The sequence below is a fragment of the Hippopotamus amphibius genome, chromosome 7, assembly GCF_030028045.1.
Source record: "Hippopotamus amphibius kiboko isolate mHipAmp2 chromosome 7, mHipAmp2.hap2, whole genome shotgun sequence".
In the NCBI taxonomy this organism is placed as follows: domain Eukaryota; kingdom Metazoa; phylum Chordata; class Mammalia; order Artiodactyla; family Hippopotamidae; genus Hippopotamus; species Hippopotamus amphibius.
This window is the reverse complement of record NC_080192.1, coordinates 95,524,373-95,542,685: the sequence shown is the minus strand read 5'-3', so window position 1 is coordinate 95,542,685 and position 18,313 is coordinate 95,524,373. Positions and strand designations below refer to the sequence as shown.

Below are 18,313 nucleotides of genomic sequence, written 5' to 3'. Positions count from 1 at the left end.
CTGTTGTCAAGTCTGCCTCCTGTCTTGTCTCTGGAATTTCTCTATTATGCCCCAAGCCAGATGTCACAACCATCACCCAGGCCACCATGATCTCTCAGCTGAATCATTGTAATAGCCTTCTCCAGGTCTCCTTGTGTCCCCTTTTGCACCTTCTAGTCCAGAATCCACAGAACAGCCAGAGTGTTCTTTTAAAAATGTTAAGTCTTAAAAAAAAAAAAAAAATCTCACAACTAGTAACTCCCTCACTCTTCTGGCTCCAGCCATGATGGATTTTCAGTTTCTTGATGTGCTTTTCCAGTTTCTGGGCCCTTCCAGAAACCATTCCCTCCACCTAGAACGCTTCCTTTCCCCCGCCCCTCCTACTTGGCTAATTTCTGTTCACCCTTCAGAACTGAAACTATAAATCACTTCCTAACAGCCACCTTCCTCAATCTCCCCACCCTCTGACCTGGTCAGGTTCTGCTATAATAAACTCTCTTAGAATCTTATTTCTTTGTGGTTCTTATCATAATGCTAACTGAAGAATTCTCCTAGAGCAGAAGGCCCATGCTGGAGTTCATCATGAGCTGCCCAGCCCTCACACAGTGCTTTGCATGCTAGCTGACATTCTATAAATAATTGCTGAATTATGGATGAGTGAATGCATATTAATGCTGGTTTCGATTCTACCCAAGTTTACCTCACCACGACCCCCTTACTTGAACTGCTGGTGAACTGTACTGTTATATGAAAATATTTTTATTTTTCCTCTACTTTTTTTTTATTATTTTTTATTTAAGTAATGTGCTCACTAAGGAAACTTGGCAAAGTTCTAAAACATAAAAAAAGGAGGAAAAAAAAAATCCCCCATAACTTCAATGTCTAGGATAGTGTCCATTTTAAACCTCTAGTAAATTTGAGTGGCATTTTACCAGATTTGCTACTTGTGTTTCAATTTGAAATTCCTTTATCCTTAACTAACAACTTACACACCATGGCTTACTATGTCCTGCCCAGTTTTAAAAAGTTCTGTGAGAGACAAATTTTAACCCCCCAAATACACACTGCTGAGTAACAAAGGAAAAATACCTGAATGATGCATTTAGTTTGATGTAGTTGTTTTTTGCTATTCTGAAATTCTTGCCCATAAAAGTATTTACTTTTCATAACAGGAAAAAAGATGGTCTAAAAGGGCCACATTTAATCTATGTTCTAATTTTCCATTAAATTAATAGACTTAAAAAATGAACTTACGCCTTTTTTTCTTCTCATTCTTAACTACTAAAGGGCAAAATATGCACTCTTTGAGAGAACCTTATCAATACTTTCACTGTAGGTCATATTTCTGGGGAATCTCTCTCTTTTCCAGTTCTCCTGCCTCTACAGATTTTACTAATCATTGAGCCTGACTATATTTTCATATTTAAAAAATCATAATTCCTCTGTGACAGGTTTAGCTTCAAAATATCATTAATCATATCTGGGTATCTGCAAAGGTTTAGAAGGTAAGTATAAGGCATAATGGGGAAAAATTTAAGAGTGGGTCATTTTAACAGCAGCATGAGGAAACAAAAATGGAAATATGGGCAACAAACTGTAAAACTTGCCTAAGGAGCAATTTTTAAAAGTTCTAAAACTAGCCATTAACACTGGCCTCCCTTGTTTAAAGAACTCAGTGAGAGGTTTGTCACTGAATGGTTACCCTGAAAAGCCCACCTCAGTCAGACACATGTGGGCATGTGAACAGATCTTGAAAAATCTGTTTGTGCAGAGGGGCAATTCATTTTTCTTTCGAGGACTGGCTCTGAGCCTAGAACTGCTTTCATATCCATTCACCTCTGGAATTTTTTATGATAACCGTGCAACATCTTTTTACTTGGCAAGTAAATTGTTTCTATCTTGAAAGCAAGTGATTTAAAGAAGATGAAGTTAAAAGATCCCCTCAGTACTGCAAATTCCAAAAAACAATAATGCAAACATGGTATTATTCAGCAATCCATATAATGTAACACTACCTCCAGAAGAATATCTGAAGATGAAATGAATGTTATCTTGTAACATCTAACTATGCACAGATATATGAGTAACATAATAAGGGTATAGAAAGAAAGGAAAAAAAGGAAATTAGAGTATTGTTTTATCCAAGCAGCAGCTTTATAGCTTTGGGGGAGAGGGAACAGCTGCTCCTAACCTACCTCAATGTAGGAAACAACAACAAAAATAGTCTTTCAGAAACCAGACCCACATCTGAAGCTGTATAGCTCCTATTCACAGGAACTGTGCTGCCAAACACCAGGGCCTGGACTAGGGCGAGATGAGCAAGGAGGCTGCCGGCCCTACACTTAAGGAGGTGCTCACTCTCAGGTTGGGTCAAGGGCAGGGTCAGGTCTGAGAGCTAGTGCCTCCTTAAAGTTGAGCCCTGGTACCTCACTCACCTACTCCTGGTCTGGGCCCTGCCAAATGTACATGATAACATTCATGTGATGTTTTTACAAAGTAATGCTGTATACTTTATTTCATTTAAGCCTTATAACAACCCTAGGACGTATCAATAGATATACAAATACCATCATTTTACAGACGGGGAAACTGAAGCTCAAGGTTAAGTGATTTACCCAGTTACTCCACCAGCAAGCAGGGAATCAAGACTTAAATGTGGCACTGGCATTCTTCCACTCAGCACCCCCCTCATATGCCACTCAGGACAGCTTATCTCTGAATTCCAAGGAGATGCCTTCTAGCAGGTATGACAGAAATTTCCAATATATGGTCCCATGAACACAGACTGAAAATAATTTGGAAGTTACAATAAACTTACTCTCCATCTAACTATTCATCCAATCTCTATTTATAACCAGCACCAAGAACTATAAAAAATCCTTAATCTATATTTTGTAAGAACATACACTGACATATTTTGTACAGCTTTTGAACAAGACAGTTATACTCCCAAAGAGTCCACTCCATATTATCCAAAATCGTGATATTCCCTACAACATCAGGGTCAAAGTAAAAATCAATCATAGTGCCATATTTCATTAAATAAAATTTCTATTTGAAAAAATAAAACATTGACAGGGAAACAATATGACTCAGTGTTTTCTAATTCAATGTTGTCACAAAAGGAAATAAATTCTGGTTATATATTAGTGGTTTTATTAAAATTATCTTATATCTTTATTAAAATATTATTCTAAAATGCTTTTTTAACCTATAAGCATTTCATAATATACCACGCAAAACGATAAAATATTTTAAAAATTCCTGGAGAGTGGAGTTCTGTAAAAAGCAGTTCTTGAGTTAAAAAAGGTGGGAGGAAGGGGAAAGGTTTGACTCAGTGCTTGCACTTTCCAGATGAATAAATAGGTCCAGCTAGGAAAAACGGCCTGCCAAGGCCACTCAGTTAGTGGCAGGGCCAGAACCTACATCTCCTGATCCCCAATCCAGAGCCCTTTCCCTGAAGCTTGCTGCCTCTTGATAACATATCAGGCAATTTCCTCTTCATGCTAAAAACAAGTCAGAAATATGCACAACTCAAATTTCTATTTCCTTAACACGTGGACACTTTCACCTACAGTTCAAAGCTTTCCTTTCTCCTTCTCCCTAGATCAAAGGGATGCAGCCATTATAACCAAATTTCTGCACAATATTTGTTTCATATGCTATTTTTGCACAATGAAAAAAACTCCCTAACAGAAAATAAAGATTACAAACAGGAATTATAAGTTTCATCACTTAGAGGTTGCTTTTCCTTTTCTTCCTGTGTCTGATACATACTGCTGTGTTTTTTTCTTACAATGCTGAAACTCATCAAATATAGCCCATGCTCAGCTTTCCACCTGGGTGCTTCCTTGACTGGCATTTGTTTATGCACAGTGTGGACAGGAGAAAGAGCCAATGCCCCAGGCAGGGAGCAGATGAAAGCAATTGTCACTCAGTGTTTGTAATAAAGAAGGTGAAGTAGTTTCTGATATTAGTAGAGAACTGGAAAAAGAGTAAGAGTGCACACAAACAGCCATTCACATGCACGTGTGTGCCCTCAAGGGACGTTTATATGCATTATCAGATTCAATCTCCACAAGGACCTCAGGAGGCAGATATCACCCAATTTTCACATGAGGAAACTGACTAGCTCAAATAGCCCCAAGGTCACACAGCTAGTGTGTGACAGCACAAGGATCTCATCTGAGGCTGTCTGACTCCAAAAACCAACAGGAAGGAAATTTTTCTCTCCCTTATATTTCCAGAGATTGATTTTCTACCCCTCTCCAACAAAAATAAAAAGGAGTAGAAATGGTCAGATCTGTATCAGGAACAAGTAATCCCGTAATGACTGAAGTCCTCTAGGAGTAGTATCTTCTTAAAAAGTCTCCAAGAGACAGGTGACAACGTTTTTTATGGAACTGATTCAAGAGCAAGAAAAGATACTGAGAAAAAGGAGGAGAAAGAATGGGCATGAATAGGGGAGTGTCCAATAGGGGAATCATTAAGTCAGCAAAAATGACTTACTAGTAGGAATGATAGCTAAAGAATAAATTGTGACCAAATGTTGATGACCTCACTGCTGAGTCTCACAAAGCCTTCAGACTGGATCAACTTTTTGCTGTTGTTTTCAATGGCATGTGGGAGAAAGGTGAAAGAGCCAAGTCCGTGAAAGAAAAGTATTAGCAGCATTTTAAAAGACAAGAATGAGACTGTTTACAAACTGGCGGTTCTTTGTGTTACTAACTCAAGTAATGCAGTTTTTTTTTAATTGAGGTGAAATTCACATAACATAAATTAACCATTACCTTTTTAAAAAGTGTACTATTCAGCTGCACTTAGCACATTTCACTGTGTTGAGCAACCATCACCTTTAACTGGGTCTGAGACATTTTCATTACCCAAAAGGCAACCCTGTATCCACAGTAGTGCAGTTTTGTAGAAATACTGTTAGAAAACTGGCAAAAGAGAAGAAAGCAAGACAAAAAGTTCCCATGATATGGCAAAAAGAAGTAGCTACCTGATAAACTTAAGAAAAACAAAATATTTTTAAAAAAACCTTATTTAACAAATATTTTGCTAAAACATTATAATGTATAATGTATTGTGCTAAGTGTTGGATACTTAAAAAAAAATTTCTTAGCAAAGCAAACTTTATTGTGGCCCTGAGGTCAGGGCTCTTCTTTCCAGGTGCTGCTGAAACTAGTTAGTTGGGGGTGAGAGGCTCTTGTATTGCACCTCCCACAACACCTCCATCACCTTCAGACTTAAATGTAGGGGGACTGGGGTAGGGGGGCACCTTAAGTTTGCAGCACACTCCAAAGAAGGCCCACTTGCAGACCCTCTCTCAGTCACTGCAGCCAAGCCATTCCTGGCTCCTCGTTTCCTGAATCCCAGCTTTTAGGCTTGGCCTTTCTCATAGGGCTCTTGTCTTTAAGACTGGGTCTCACTGCTTCTCTTCTTTTTCCACCTTTTTTCCCTTAGTAATATTCATCTGTTTCTGCAGCACTAGCCTCTTGACTTGTTTGACAGGGGTCTCCTCCTCTAGGGACACATCTACATTATCATTACCTTCTTCATCTTTCTCCTTCTCCTGCTCCTCATCTCTTCCTCCTCTCAGGGCTCCTGTCTGAAGGACAGGTCTTAAGTGTCATAACGTTCCTTGTCTGAGGACTTCAGGTCCAGAGCCAGCCTAGAGCTGAAAAGTGACTGGAGGAGAAAGCTCCAATCCCATCATGGTGACCTGGGTAGGACAGAGGCGATGTGATGGGTTTTGTCTTCTTGTCCTCCTGGCTCGCTGGGGACAGGATCTCTACAAGGTTCATCTTCTCTTTGGCTTTTTCCCCAAGCAAATCATACTAAGCAACAGCTTACAGTCTCCTGCTTCCTCTCCTTCTGGGGTTCAGAGGTTCAAGTCTACTTCTACTGATTTAGCTCACAGCTCCAGAGCATGGCTGTTACTGCCTTTTCAGCTGTGCTGCAGCATTAGGATGTGGAAGGTAGCAAAAAAACAATCTAGCTTTTGTCTTCAAAAGAGCTTGCAGTCCAATGAAAAATTCAGATGTATAATCAAATGGTACAAGGTAAGCAAAAGAAAAGGACTAGAGAAAGAAGAGTTAAGATACCAAAGGAAGGTCATAGGAAGACTGCTTGTTTTGTTTAGATAAACACAAGTCTTGTGCATGGACCAGTGATGATTTTCTCTTTAAGACTACAAAGAGCAGGAAAGTGCTAGGTAAACTGGTGAAATAAGTAAGGATGTCACATTGGCATGTGACCCCAATTCCAACTCTCCAGGAAAAAATGAGGAAAGAAGAGAGCTAGTTAAGGCTTTATATGGCCACAGGTCTTTCTGGTGTTATGGTGTGTAGGCCCTCTCACAAGCAAGTATGGTCAAATCCAAGAAACTTCATGGGAAGATTTGAAAAGGAGGTGTTGTTATGCAGTTGTAGCTATAATGGCATCATTTGGCCAAAAAACAAAAGAAAACAAAACAAAAAACAGGAATGTGAGCATTTAAAACACGTAAAGAATAAGCAATATAAACAAGTATGGATGCCAACAATAAAACAATGAGACATAAAGAGGAATATGATAGCACTAAAGATGTAAAGTATAGGGCTTCCTAGGTGGCTCAGTGGTTAAGAATCCGCCTGCCAATGCAGAGGTCACGGGTTCGATCCCAGCTCCAGGAAGATCCCACATGCCGCGGAGCAACTAAGCCCGTGTGCCAAAAAAAAAGATGTAAAGTATAGAATGGGCATCAGGACTTTCCCGATGGTCCAGTGGTTAAGACCCTGTGCTTCCAATGCAGGGGGCGCCGGTTTGATCCCTGGTTGGGGAACTAAAATCCCACACACCATGTGGCACGGCCAGGAGGAAAAAAAAAAAAAAAGAATGGGCATTCACTCTGAAAGAGGAAGAAAATGCAACAATTAGAGACCAAGCTTCAAATTCTACCCTGCCCAAGATGAAATAGCAAATCCTGCTAAAGAAAGATGATTTGTAAATATAGAAGACAGATATCTTTCCAGAAGTATGATAAAGGACTATCAACGGAATGTAAAGATCAAGGACCTAAAAAGTGTTATAGGAAATTTCAAAGAACTTTTAAAGGAGATGTATATTTATAAAAGAATAAAAAATAAATCTGAGTATTAAAACAATCTTTGGGGCTTCCCTGGTGGCACAGTGGTTAAAAATCCGCCTGCCAATGCAGGGGACATGGGTTTGAACCCTGAGCCAGGAAGATCCCACATGCTGTGAAGAAACTAAGCCCGTGGGCCACAACTACTGAGCCTTTGCTCTAGAGCCCACGAGCCACAACTACTGAGCCCACAAGCTGCAACTACTGAAGGCTGCACACCTAGAGCCTGTGCTCTGCAACAAGAGAAGCCACCTCAATGAGAAGCCAATACACCGTAACAAAGAGGAGCCCCACTCTCCACAACTAGAAGAAGCCCGTGCGCAGCAATGAAGACCCAATGCAGTGAAAATAAATAAATAAATAAATAATAAAATAAATCTTTAAAACAATCTTTGAATCTATGGAAAATAAGAGAACAAATTAATAAATATGGTTTATATTAAATATAAAACAGAAATATCTTACTAAATGTTTTAGCAAACAATGGTTCTCCAATAAAATTGTTCAGGACAAGGGGCAGCAACTACCATTGTATGCGTTACAACTAAATATCTTTGGAGTCAGTCAAGATTGGGGGAAGGAAGAGATGAATTATAGTTTCAAAGGAAAAACTCATGGGTCTTATTTAGAGGAAGGAGAAAGATAAAGAACGAATCACCATCTTGAAAATAAAGACTGGGAAATCAGAAACATGAAGAACTGCTGATATGTAAAAAGTCAGGAAAACTGTCTCTATATGGATAAAATATATTAGAAAGAGAAGAGTGAAGCAAACGAAGGGCCAGCAGAGAAATCCACTGCATTTATAAGAAATGGAATTTTTCCATTTTCATGATGGATGAACAATTATAAATAGGTGTAAAATATATGTTTGGAAATAAAACAAGAGAATCAAATGAGTTAATAAGGGTGGAAGTGCTTGAAAAATTATAAGCCAATTATACAAATAAAAGCTTTTATTTCAAGTATGTGATGTGAAGTTCTTAAGATTAAAGATAAAGAATTTGTCTAAAAATTGGCAAATATCACAAAAGGTATAGAAATGAATTGTGTTTTTATAGTAGAAATGTGTATTTCTATATTGTATATAATATATAAATATTATGTAATTAATATATAGTGTTATAATATATATTTATACATAAATAAAACCACTTTAATATATATGTACATATTATGAGCCCTATGGCCAGTCATCTCACTGTCTGTTCTCATTTAGGTGCATATTTTCCACTGAGTGGCTGTTCTTTGCCTCCCTCCCCGCCAAAAAAGAAAACAAGATCACAACTTTTCTCAGTGCCCCACATGTAGCAATGCCTCAAGTGAATTCTTCACCTCACTGGATTAAAATTTATATGCTGCAGCTGCAGAGTTAGTGTTGACTTTTTCCATAGGGTTGAATCAGCTTTAACAAACATTTGAACATCATAGTACAGAAACTCATGTGAACCTAAATCACTTTTGAAAGCTGACTACAGCACAATGCTTGAAGGAAGGGAACTAGATATTAATTACATGCTAAACCTGTGGTTTGAGTTATTGTACCTTTCTCATTTTTCTTTTTTTCCTGATTTTTCTCACTGAAACCAGAAATATGCTGAGAAATTATAGACTAGATGGATAGATAGATAGATAGATAGATAGATAGATAGATAGACAGATAGACAGAGAGATGACAGATAATGGAGAAATTGCCCATGGTAACTGATATTTTTTATTCATCAAACAAACATTTGTGAAGGAACTACTATGTGCTGGGTACTTTGAGGGCTACAAATATGGAACAGACATTGCTTCTGACTTCACAAATCTAGTGAGAAAGATATGAACATAATAAGTATTTATAATATAGAGTGCAAAGTGATAACTGCTTGAGAGAGATGTAGGTAAGTTACCACAGGAGTTCAGAAAAAAGGAGGTTGCCGACATTTAGGAGAGATCAATAAAAGCTGGTAGCAGAACCTTGGTCTTAAATTTTAAGAATAGGTAGAATCTGAACAAGTAAAAACAGGAAGCAAGAATCAATGGGACAAAGGCAGCCAGCCAGAACATTTCTGGGCTTGTAGAGAAAGAGCAGGGAGCTTGGAAGGCTGTGGTAAAAGAAGTAATGGGTCACAAGGACGGGAAGCTGCACTGGGTCAGATGGTACAGGACTTTGCGTGCCATGAGGCTATCGTATTTTATAATGTAGTAACAGAAAGCTATCAAGGTTTTTGTGCAGGAAAGTAACGTGAGAAGAGCTGAATTTGGGATTAAGCTGATAACCCAAGTATAAAATCATGTGTAAAAAGGGTTAGGGGGAAGAAGCCAGGTGAGAGTCAGAAGGAGGGGGATGGAAGAAATAAACATTATAAAAACAGAATCAAATAAATGTTTCATATTCCTATTACTAGTTTGCATTCCAGGAAACTAAATTCTATCAAGTTAATAAAGAAACAAGCCTTTGATTGATCGGTAACAATACCAGTCACTTGTACCCAAAGGTACACAGAAAATTACCCCATCGCTCTATTAAAAAAAAAAATACGCAATATCAATAGCCTCTGAGAGTCTTCTCAAGGTGAATTTTTCTCCTTCAAATACTGAATCCATTGTAAGGATTCTTCAGGGAGAGCTCTCATAATCTAGAGGTTAAGGAATGCGGAACTCTAGTCACAGAACTCTGGATTAACCACAGAACTCTGGGCCAATTTGCCCCACTTTCAACTTTAACAAGAGTGAAACTGAGCCCCAAAATGGGAACTGACTTGTTCAGGGAAACATGGCTGGTTAGAACTCAAACTCCTGCCCCTTGCCCCCACCCGCTAACTCACATTCCACTGTGGATACTCTGGGTTGGCTAGAAGTGACGTATCAAAATAAAATAACTCTCTTAATTTGCTTGGGCTCTAAAAAATGGGTTTCAAAATAGCAATCAAGAAAAAAAAATATGGTTCTGCCAGAAAATTGGAAATCTGCAAGGTTTTTTTTTTTTTAAACATAACAAGATATTGCTATCTGGTTGGAATATTGACATACCACATACCTTGCTCATTAGGTATCATAAAACACTGAGTTAAATGTAGTGTAGTAATTACTTGACTCTTTCTGGAAAATTCTGGTTACTTTGGGGAATTCCTTAGGTCTTACAGAGACCTGTGTTCTCCAAACTCCAAACATTTTTTTGTGGACAATAACAAACATGTTTTTCATAGAATTCAATTTGGGATTTCAGGAAATAACTGAAAATCTGCAGCCCATAAGCATTGCAGAAAAGAAGGAAAAGGACATCAATCTCTCAAAATTCTGGCAGGAAAGGAGTGGTTGTTTTCAAAGTTCTTTTTCCTTTGCAATAAGCTCCTTGTTGGTGCCAAAAAACAGCTCATCAGCAATGTTGTTTCATTTTATAGGGATGTTTTGAGAGAGAGAAAAAAATCAGTAATGTGTGCTGTGATTTTTCAAACCTCATGTCCCAAAGCCTATAATAATCTTGCTGCTTTTTATTTTAAAAAAGGAAACCAAATGTTTGAGATTTGATCTTTAAGTCTACTGTGTTCATAGCAAGCACATACTTTAACCTTATCACAAGAAGCAACATGTAGTTTCTTTAAATGCTGCCAAGTCTAAAAAGAAAAAAAGTCATAGATTCCATTAAGGACTCAGTGTCCTTCTGTGTGTAACGTAAGTTACACATAGTAAGAACCATAGCTATAAAATAGCCTTTCTAGAGGGTGCCCAGGGATGCCTCATGTGGGCTCCAAGAACAGTTCCCCAGGCTGCCAAACGGTGTTCACAATTCTCCTTGCCTGATAAAAACAGCTGCTCCCAACCTTCCAAGCGATGTCATCGCTGCCCACCATAGGCACTACCACTGTGTGCAAGGAGGTCTGCAAGGCTGAAGTCCAACTTCAAGGCATCCAAAGTGCTGACGGTCCTGGCACCAATATTCATACCACTGATAAGCTGCACTCTCTGTGTCCTAAGATTAGAAAAACAAACAAAACAAACAAACAAGCAAACAAAAAACAGCTCCATTAGCTTCTACTAGATCTTATATTACAGCTATGCTGGGGTCACAGGGCTCAGGGACAGACTGTTCAATACCTATTTGTTGAAGAAATGAATGAGTCCACCAGGCTAGGCTGCAAACAATCTGAGTGGCAGACATCATGATGTACTCTGGTATATTAAACTCCATCTGCTGTCCTTAATGCAACCTCTGTAACTTGGTTCTTTCTTCTACTGGGTTAATTCTTCTTTAGAGGCAACTTGAGTTATCTTACAAATAGAATTCCAGAAGGCCTTCTTCCATCAGACCCCAGGAATGCCTGAATCCTGGGGAGGAGAAAACTTAGGTTCAAGCATTACCACATACTATCTTTCTTTACCTTGTAAAGGGAATTACAGAATTGACATACAAAATTCAAGATTGTGCTTTTTATATGATTCTTATCAGAAGTTACAAATTGGTAGCCTGTGGCCAATTCTGGCCAGATGATTTTAAGCCCACATGATTTTTTTAAGAATTTGAACTAGAATACATTTCAATCAATAATTCTCATACATGAGCACGTGTCAGAATCAAGCTTGTTAAAACTCAGATTGCTGGGCTTCAACCTCAGTTTCTGATTTAGTACATCTGGGTTGGGGTCTGATGATTTGAATTTCTACCTAGTTCCTGATGTGTTTCTGGTCTGGGAACATACTCTGAGAACCACTTTTTGCATGTTCTATGGTTTTCCTGTACCCCATCACCAGACACCACTCTACTTCATCTGGCCTACTTTACTTACTCAAGTTACCTCTCCCGCTTTTCAGTTTGAAAGCTGAGTCTCAGCATTTCAGGCAAAAACCCTTTTTCAGCCTGATTCATGGAGATGACTGTATTAGTCACTTTGTTTCACTTATAACACTTGTTTATCTATAATATTTCAACAAAATGTTCAGTAAATGGTGTTTCTATTACTCAGGTCCTTATTTTTTATCATGGCTACTATCGACACGATTATTCGTGAGATTACCACCACCTTTTCTCCCCACACATAGATTTGCTTGATATCAGCTAAATCCAGAAGTGGGGAATGAAAAAGCCCAGACTGCTTATGACAAGTAAGAAAGCAATTCAATTTTTGTCTGTTTATGTTCAATCTTATCACTTTCAAAAATAAGTGGTGCTGGGCCCGAGCGTGCGCTCGCGGAGCTGGCGGGCCTGAGGCGGCGCGGCGGCCGGGCGGCCTCGGCCTCCGGGTAATCGGTAATCGCTTCTTTTCCCGGCGTCTCGTCCGCAGAGGGAGCAGGATGTCCGCGGAAGTCCCCGAGGCAGCCTCCGCGGAGGAGCAGAAGGAAATGGAAGACAAAGTGACTAGCCTAGAGAAGAAGCAAAATTAAAAGCAAGGTATCCTCATCTGGGACAAAAGCCTGGAGGTTCAGATTTTTTAAGGAAACGATTACAGAAAGGGTAAAAATATTTTGATTCTGGGGATTACAACATGGCTAAAGCAAAAATGAAGAACAAGCAACTTCCTACTGCAGCTCCGGATAAGACAGAGGTCACTGGTGACCACATTCCCACTCCACAGGACCTTCCTCAACGGAAACCATCTCTTGTCGCTAGCAAGCTGGCTGGCTGATTAAAAGAGCTGAACTGCATGAATCTTCTAATTCCCATTATTTCTCATTAACATGTTACTTCTCCACTTTTTATTTCCTTTCACTCACTAAGCCATTTGAGAGTGGTGGCTTTGCAGGTAGCGGGTGGTGTGTGCTGCTATTGTAAGGGAATATACATGTGTAGAGTTTTGATTAGTTTAACAGTGCACTGATGAAGAGAACATGTTAGAGCAACGTAATCTACTTGAAAATAATTGTATATATTACCTAACTCCTAGTGTAGGGCTGGTTCCAACAAGTAACAAGCAAGTTTTACAGTTTTAATGTTTTGGCTTTCTTTAATTCATCTTAATTATAGCTTTGTGTGTTACTCTTATTTAATATAACCTCTGTTGTATCGATTTCTTCCGTGTTTTCCTTTTGGATTTTGTAAAAACAGAAGTTTAAGACCACAAGTTAGAAGAAAGATCACATATTTCAAACACAAATAGATGGGGCTTCAAAAGATTTGTATCCTGTGCTTGAACTTGAATGGCCTTAAATCTGTTTCAGCTTTAACAACAGAATTTTACTTGGGCAATATTTGCCCATTCTGGTGTAACTTATGTGACTCTAGTGCTTAACCGCTGCTGTTGAAGCTAGTGTTCTTATTCAGTGCTGTGGTGTTAGAATCTCTTTTGTTGTTGAAGATGTGAATGAAGTGTGCATGTGCATCACCTGTTGAATTCACTTTTGTGCCATTTTGTAAATACAATAGTTCTGCACAACCTCTCAAAAAAAAAAAAATGGTGCTTTTTCAAGCATGTGTATTTGAATTTTTTAATCTGTACCTTGGTCAAAGACCAAAGATTGCCTGAACAACAAATACTGATTATATTCATAGCTATAGACATAGTAATAAGTGAGGGCAACTGAAACCTGTCATAAAGAATAAATATTTTTAACATTTTTTAAAACTTTTTATTGAAATACAACAGATAAGCAGAATAGTACATATATCTTAAGTGTACAGGTCATTGAATTTTCACAAATTTAACACACGTATCTAACCAGCACCCAGAGCAAGAAACAGAACATCACCAGCCCCCAGAAATCTCCCTCATGCCCCTTTCACAATTTAAAGCTAATGAGATTAGCTTTAGATCATCAGCATAAAACCCCAGAGCAGTAGTAACTAACAAAAAAACCCATACAAGAAGATATAAAAATGTTCATGGATTGTGTATTGTATGCTCTGCACAATGACACAATCATGAACTTGTAGAATGTCTGGGTAATGTACCAAGCAGCACCAGGGAAACTCTATACGCAGTCCTTGCATTAACAACACAGAGCACAATGCTATCAACTGCATCTCATGAACTAGACTATAAGAAAGACCAGAATGACCCAGACAAATGGGAGGAAAGGAACTAACATTTTTTGAGCTTCTATTTTATGCCAAATAGGTTGTTTATATCCTTTTCATCCTCAAACAACCCTGTGGAATTGGTATGGTTTGTATTTTCATGTTACAGATGAGGAAACAGGGCTTGGAGGGGTTGATGTTGTGATGAGCAAGAATTTGAATCTAAATCTGTCCAATGTTAGAACTTTTTTCCCGAGCTGTTCTCCCTTCCTGCAAGTTGTTACCCCAACAAAATTTCAAACCATACATCAAACGTAGTTTGGTGCAAGGATGGTAAGTGCAGCCTCTATATGGATCCTCTACTTGATTGTTCCTCAGAACATCAGACCTTACTCCAGTAAGGTCGTCAGTGTTCTCTCAGAGTCACACCGAACATTAAATGGCTTTGGTTACTGCCTGTGCCTGCCACCCGACACTGCCAAGGGAAATGGAAGAACAGCTGCTGGAAAGACTTACTAATTCCTTTGAATAGTTTGTGACATTATCTAAACTTTAGATTCTAAAGGGCTTTGAAGATACTGCAATTTAAGGGAAAAAAATTGATATATCTGGAAACAAGAGAATAAGGGTTTTTTAAAAAAATTATTCTGTTAGTAGTAAGTAGACTTCTTGGATAATGTATATGAAATATAATCCCAAGTTATGAATACTTGTGTGACAGTTCACGGCATTGAGATGGAATTCTATTTGAAAGGTCATGTGCACATTTGAGCAACTTGATATCAAGTGATCTTATTAAGGAGATTACATCGTAGACCTTGTGATTTTAAAAGCATTTTTTTTTAAAGTCATGAGCTGCTTAAGGTAAAAACTGATTGTCTATGTGATATATTTATATGCCTTACAATTTTAATACCATGGAAAATTAAGTTTAAAAATGTATTCACTGTTTCATCACTCTTTGTGATTTAAAAATCTCTCTAAAAATACTTGGGTAGAAAGCACATAACTCCTAAGAAACAGGGGGTATTCTTCATTACAGTACAATAAGCCACTTGATGGGAGGGACAACTTCTGTACATAATGTTCTGAAGAAAAAAAAATCATTGATTTCCCTAACCTACAGTCACAATATTTTCCAGATATATGAATGGTGGAGGTACAGAGGGGTGGAGGAGAGAAGGAGTTATTTCTCATTTATTTTATAACAGGATTATAAAATGGATCATAATCCATTGGATTCATAACACTTTTATCTGCATTCACTTTCTCTCTAAGCAGAACACTTATACTTTATTGATTCAGATCAAGAAGGTGGTGTCTTTTTCCTTTACTTCTAATCTGCTCTAATTTGAAAGCTGCAATAGCCATGCAGCCTTCTCTTCTGTCTCCCTGGCCTTTTTTTATGCCTGTGGTAGGGAATAGCACTTCAGTTGTTTTTTGGCTTTAATTTACTTAAATATTTAATTTACTAAAACTACTTATTGAGATAAGACTCACAACAAAATCACCTTTATGTGGCTGTCATCAAAGTAACTGAATACCATTCTATGAATGATTAATTATGTTCTTCCACTGATATACTTTTCAGACATCTCTCAATGTTGAAATGAAACAAATTAGTCAGACCAAGGCACACAGGATTCAGACTCACCTTGGAAAGTTGTCTCTCATACACTGAAGTAAATTATTAAGTTGCAATTGCTTTAGAAAAAAATAAGTAAAAGAACCAATGAAAAAGAAAACAATTTACACCCTAAAGAGAAACTAACTTACAATCACATTTTTCTAAGTATAGTTCTTCCCGTTTTTTCCCTTTGAGAAATCTTCTGTATAATTCTCCCCTTTTGGCGTCACACCGGCTGCACAACCCAGAGAAAACCCTCTGATTATAGAAACTTTCCATGTGGTGAAATTTTAGGTCCCCCTTTCCCCTACCCACCCCCACCTGCTGCATAAATAGTTTCACCATCTGTCTATAACACTGCCTGAAATTCCATCATTAAATATATTCCTTCAGATTACATATGTACCCACTTATTTAAAAAATCATAATCACTTCAACATTCCCATCAACCTAGCACAACTATTTACATTGTTTTAACTATCTCTGATATTTTCAGTGCTTCTGCAGATATTTTTAATCACACAGACAGCATGTGAAGGTATGTTTAGTTCTGGTTGTTCATTTGATGCTGTTTAAAATATCTGTATACCAATACAAGGCATATATGAACATATTCATCACATTATTCTTATTGTCAGTGAGTTCTACTTTGATAATTTACAATGAATAAGGAATTTGAATTGTTTTAAGTTTTGTTTTCATATTTCTGCCTTAAACATTATTGTACATATTGGCTTCATTCTGACTCTTTGAGATTATTTTCTTAAATAACCTTAAATTTCCCGAAGTAGAAGTCCCAAGTCAAAGAATGGCAATATATTAGTATCTTATTTCATTTCTCTAACCTGGTTAAACCTACTCCACTGGAAGGCTGGATCAAGTTGAAATGCTATCAGCAACATATGAGTACCAGTCTCTCTACATTGTTGGTTCATCACTAATATTTTTTAATTAAAAAATACATATAGTATCTATGTGTATAGCTAGAACTCATAATTGCTGGTTTAAAAAAAATTTTAATGTATTTATTTATTTATTTATTTTGGCTGTGTTGGGTCTTCATTGCTGCACGCAGGCTTTCTTTAGTTGTGGCAAGCCAGGGCTACTCTTTGTTGTGGTGCACAGGCTTCTCAGTGCGGAGGCTTCTCTTGTTGCAGAGCATGGGCTCTAGGCACGTGAGCTTCGGTAGTTACGGCACACAGGCACAGTAGCTGTGGCTTGCAGGCTTAGTTGCTCCGCAGCACGTGGGATCTTCCCAGGCCAGGGATCAAACTCATGTCCCCTGCATTGGCAGGTGGATTCTTAACCACTGACCCACCAGGCAAGTCCCTTAATTGCTGATTTTATATTTATTTTTTCATTAAACAAGGTAATGGCTTTTCAATTATATTGTTCTATTATAGCCCTTTCATGTGGAAAGTCTGGGGTCTGGATATTGATCTTATGGCTCTGCATTAAGATCATACAGAATTAAGATTTAAATTTAGATTTTTCTGACTTCAGATCACTCCACCATAAGGAGAGGGGATTGGGCTAGAGGGTTGTGGGGGAGCTGGCCATAAATATAGGAAGGTTCTTTGCATATTTTATAAATTAAATTGTTTTTAATATTATACTAGCTTCATTGTTAAACATATAAGATACATACAGAAAAGTATATATGTAATTATAAAGTGAGCTCTTGCTATGAAATAGAACATTGCTAATATTTTAGAAGCTCTGTGTGGGTCCTGTACTCTCTTCCAGAAGTAACCTATATAACCTACTCTCCCACTTCTGTGATTTTTTCCCTTTGCTTTTCTTTATAATTTTACCCTTTATGTATGCCTCCCTAAACTACACATTGGTTGGGTTTTATCTATTTTCAGACATTATGCAAATAGAATTTTACTGTCTGTCTTCTTCATGACTCAACATTATGTTTATAAGGTTAATCAACCTTGATACATATAACTGTAATTTGTTTTTTATTTTTGTACAGTTGCAATAGTTTTATATGCCGTGTAACAAATTGCTACAAATTTAGTGGCTTAAACCATCATTTAAAATCATTCTACGAGGACGCCATCACCCTGATACCAAATCCAGACAAAGATATCACAAAAAAAGAAAATTACAGACCAATATCACTGATGAATATAGATGCAAAAATCCTCAACAAAATACTAGCAAACAGAATCCAACAGCACATTAAAAAGATCATACACCATGATCAAGTCGGGTTTTTCCCTGGAATGCAAGGATTCTTCAATATATGCAAATCAATGTGATATACCATATTAACAAATTGAAGGATAAAAACCATATGATAATCTCAATAGATGCAGAAAAAGCTTTTGACAAAATTCAACATCCATTTATGATAAAACCTCTCCAGAAAGTGGGCACAGAAGGAAACCACCTCAACATAATAAAAGCCATACATGACAAACCAACAGCCAACATCACTCTAAATAGTGAAAACCTGAAAGCATTCCATTTAAGAACAGGAATTAAACAAGGGTGCCCAATCTCACCATTATTATTCAACATAGTTTTGGAAGCTTTAGTCACAGCAATCTGAGAAGAAAAAGAAATAAAAGGAATCCAAATTGGAAAAGAAGTAAAATTGTCACTCTTTGCAGATGACATGATATTATAC

General features: G+C 37.7%; 2 pseudogenes; one reads left to right on the top strand and one right to left on the bottom strand.

Annotated features, from left to right (window-relative positions):
- Positions 1-5,407: 5,407 nt before the first annotated feature.
- LOC130857665 (nucleoplasmin-2-like) lies at positions 5,408-9,612 on the bottom strand (annotated as a pseudogene).
- A 2,773-nt stretch (positions 9,613-12,385) lies between these two features.
- On the top strand, positions 12,386-12,794 carry LOC130857290 (cAMP-regulated phosphoprotein 19-like; annotated as a pseudogene).
- The last annotated feature ends 5,519 nt before the right edge of the window (positions 12,795-18,313 follow it).